Genomic DNA, 4,264 nt, shown 5'->3' with positions numbered 1-4,264 from the left:
ATAAAACATCAAAATTCTGTGTAAAAGTACCCAAATAGTATCCTGTACTTGCTTGAAGAGTGAGAAATACACACCCCACCCCCAGAGTTTTTTTCACTACTTTTTCGCCACTTTAGAATTATATTGATTAAAAGATTTGATCAAAAAAGGTGAATAAAAGTTTGTTTGAACACTTTCTTAATTTCAACACTATTTATAGTATTGGCTGGGGAAATGGTAACCTTGGGAAGTCTTTTTATGAAATATGATGGATTTATTACCACTTCAAGAAAATGAATACACGTTTTTTTTTATAAGGAACCTTAACTTTGCTCTGAGCCTGGAGTTCCTTATTTTTACAGAGAATTTCAGCCTCAAAGTTCCTTATCAAGGTCCTTATTTACATAGCTGCTATGGATTCGCAAAAGTTGGATTCCTTAAAACTTGTTTTCTTATTCTCAGCCTGAGCAGTTCCTTAACAATTCCTTATTTTTTGGACCATTTGCAGCCTCGAATTCCTTATAAACGTGTTCCTTATAAAAAAAACGTGTAAGTGGTTTCATTTTTTGTGCAAAAGCGTAATTCATCTATATATATTTCAGTGTGCCTAATTCTTATTTCCTATATTTAGAATAACATTTGGCTTTTAACAGTTTTCTAAATTTTGCTTTATTATAAGAAATATCTTCTTTTAACAGTGGAGGACTCTAAACAATTAACATCTTAAACAGTCGCATGTTAATGCTAAAATTAAGAAAAAAAAATGCTTCGCTTTGACGAAAACATTCATCGATTTTTTTATCATTACAGGCCGTCCTCCATATAATAATCTCTATTTTTGGCTAAAATGATAAAAAGGCTTCATTTACCTAGTCAGTTCCCAGAAGCAGCCACTGACCCTAAATTTGCAAATGTTCTTATTTGGTCGGTGGCAGGACTTTTTTATAATTATTTAGAAGAACAGTTCCTCGTTTTTGAGAGAATAAATTTTGACTTCAGAACAGTTCCTTTTTCCAGCTTCGAGGTAAAAAAAACAACTTCCAGAACAGGTACAAATTACCAGGCGATTGATTTCTGTGAGTTATCTTTTCTTCTCTGCCAGGACTGACAAAATCTTTTAATTAGAATAGATCACTAATTTAAATATTGACATTAAAGGATTTTCTGGATGCATTCGAGCTCATTTAAATGAATGGGATTTTTATGATCCCTAAACATCATGCAATCTTTTTTGCGAGGATTTACTAGCTTCCCTGCTAGTGCTAATCGGCTTTAATATTTTATTAAAAATCAAATTATAAGACTGACTTTGAAAAAGTACAAGATTCTGTTAGATGCTGATAAATACGTTACTACTTTGTAAGGGAAAAGACTACTTAAGAGGTATCCCACCTATTAAAAATACCTTTGAGACCCCATTAAGAAGAATCCTTGACAAAAAAGACGACCATCCTTCATGAGAAAAGATCTGAAGTCTACACGCTTTTTTCCTTTATAAAAATATACTCTATAAGATTCTTATTAAGAATATTTATGATGAAATTGGCCAAAAAATTAAGAATATGCTAAGAATATCACCATCGTGGAGTTCGGAAACTGAACCTTAGAATATCACTTTTAGAGTATTTTAACTGTAAATTGCCAACCATCCCCTACCCCAGTAAGGCTCGATACTTTCACAAAAATGCCACTGTTCGCTTCAGGTATGTACTACATGTTAAATCTAGGTTGAATTTGGATCCTAACTTAAGAATACCGTAAGAATGTTCTAGAATGATTTTCGCCAATAAGTTAAGACCATTCTTATAAAAAAAGCGTGTATTTTGAGGTGTTAACCGCTCACTTTTATTTTTAGTTAATTATCATAAAAACATATCTACCCGAGGGGGCTCGTGAAAAGTAAAGTAATAATGGCAGAATCACTTAGAAATGGACAAACGTTTGGTAACTATTTCTTAAACAGTTCTTCTTTATCAGCACTTGTAAAATTAATACTTTTGAATTAAATTTCGTGATTCTTATGATTATTTATGATATTTTAGAACACAACAGACAATAATGGAGCACTTAATGTGATGCTTGATTTTACTCTGACAACAACGGATAGACTATAATGTGATAATCCTTTCACACTCAAACTCTTTACATGACATTGGTTGACTATGACTAAATTTACTTACGACTGATTGAACAAACCAACGGCGCTATGTGACTGACTGTATATCTTATCACATTGTTGTAATTTGAAATTAAAATATAGGTGAGTTCTATTAGATGAATCTTATGTAAGTAGTTTTAATGTAAAAGAAAATGACCAAAGCACCGAAGAATAAAAACAGGTAGAATAACATAATACAGGAAAGGAGTAGAAATCAACTTTAAACTAATGGACTTAATTGTCTGAAATTTTTATTCTCAATTTTAGATGATAACGAGGCACACGAGACTTCACCTGGCAAAGACGAAGAAAAAAAGAAGACGGGAAGAGCAAAAAATTTTAACAGTGGTCCTGTTCTGAAGGTAAACGAAGAGTAGGGAAGATTTTTACTCTAAATTTGGCAATCACAATAGCCTTTACATGATTAAGAGCATTTTTCATTAACTAAACAGATAAATTTTGAAACTGAAGGGTCGAAAGGGTTTAAAATCCTCATCAAAATTAATTAAATATAGTTTTTCCGAAATTTTCCTGAGATTTTTGGTTCTAGACTGGATAAAGTCTATGTAAGGCTGGATCTACCTCGAAACCCATATTTGATGTATTTTTATGAATTCTACTAAATTTTTTGGCCTTTTTCGACGAATTTTCTTCCTTTCATTGAAATTCAACCTTCATTTAGACAGCTAATTATCATTTTTAATGACTGAACCGAAAAAACTGATATCATATCATGTAATTATGCTTCTGTTTAATTTTGAGCACTTTCCGAAAGTAACTTTTTTATTCAATTGAGCATAACTTTTGATCTAATGAATCGAATTCAATAAATGACCCATCAAAATTTAAGGTTATCTTTCTTCTTTCCAATAAAATAGGAATGGTTCTTTTAAAATTTTTAGATTTCGAGAAAATTACTTTTAAAGAGAGAAACTTTTTTGTGGCGCACCCGGTAGTTCGGAATTTATTTTATGAGTACTTTTGATTACATTCATACATTTCATTAATTATATTTTATTTTTTAGAAATGTAAGTCCTGTCAAAAAGCCTTCCCACCTGGATGCAAAATGTGTAAGCACTGCTCCACACCGTTTGACAAAAGGCCAAAAACAGTCGAAGACATGATGCCAAAATACAAGACAAACATAACGACTCAAACAAAGCAAACAAAAGCTGATGTAAGAATGACTTCTTTCATGTTTTAACCTAAGTGTTAGGATATGTGTACACTCCGTTCGACGAGTTTTTTCTACTTTTATACGAATTCCTGATTGCAACATACTCGTAACAGCTAGCTGTGCAGTGGTTCTCCCTATAAAGATTAAGGATATAAAAATTTGTTAAATCAATATTTCTCATCTCATTGTTTTAATAAAAAAGCAAACTCAAAAACAAAGACATTTTTAATTGGTCTTGGGAATACTTGCAAAGATGTTTTTTGTTGGCATTAAGTAACAAAACCTTTTTTAGTAAGTATTAAGGTTCTTGAAATTCTTTTTGTTTACTTTTATTTTCAGATTTACACCCTGCGACGAGATCACCATCAGGAGGTAGTTTGTCTAACTATCAAAGAGAATAACGGCAGATACAAGGTGCGCTAAAGTATTTTCTTTAATTTTTAGTTCATTAAACAACAATTTCTCACTGCAAAACCTTTTCAGGGTTGGGTTTTTGGGCTTTTTAAATTTTCCTGGTGCTCAAAAATCTTACTGACTGAGCCAGCCTTCTTTTTTTAATTTTGTTTAGGTTGATGCTTTGACGACAAAAGGTTGGGCCTCTTCCTTCTAGAGTCATCACAAAGAAAAAGGTGCTCCAGCTTATTTATTGAAACGTTGCTCGGAAAAAGCCATCACTACAGGTATTTATCATTTTAAGACTTACTCTAAGTTTTCATGATATTTACAACAATTCTTTTCGTATAATTAATCTTGTTTGTGGTATAAGAATCTCTTTCAGTATTTGATCATTTTCGTCTTTGAAAAAAAAACCTTATTAAGGGAAGACATTTTCGCAAAATTCAATTTCGCAGCTTTAAGTATCATCCGTCAAATTAAATTCCACAAAACACGAAAATTCTAGTTTACAAAGTTTTTACCCCTGAATTTTTAGGTAAAACTAGACAGTTCC

General features: G+C 31.8%; 1 long non-coding RNA gene across 1 annotated transcript; it reads left to right on the top strand.

Moving 5' to 3' along the window:
- Positions 1 to 3,194: 3,194 nt before the first annotated feature.
- On the top strand, positions 3,195 to 3,989 carry LOC136806639 (uncharacterized). Its single transcript, XR_010846584.1, has 3 exons — positions 3,195 to 3,315; positions 3,655 to 3,729; positions 3,884 to 3,989. It is a non-coding gene; the product is annotated as an uncharacterized lncRNA (long non-coding RNA).
- The last annotated feature ends 275 nt before the right edge of the window (positions 3,990 to 4,264 follow it).

This window comes from Clytia hemisphaerica, unplaced genomic scaffold (assembly GCF_902728285.1).
Source record: "Clytia hemisphaerica strain Z4C2 unplaced genomic scaffold, Clytia hemisphaerica genome assembly, whole genome shotgun sequence".
In the NCBI taxonomy this organism is placed as follows: domain Eukaryota; kingdom Metazoa; phylum Cnidaria; class Hydrozoa; order Leptothecata; family Clytiidae; genus Clytia; species Clytia hemisphaerica.
Note: the sequence above shows the minus strand (reverse complement) of the source record. Positions and strands in the feature narration are given on the sequence as shown.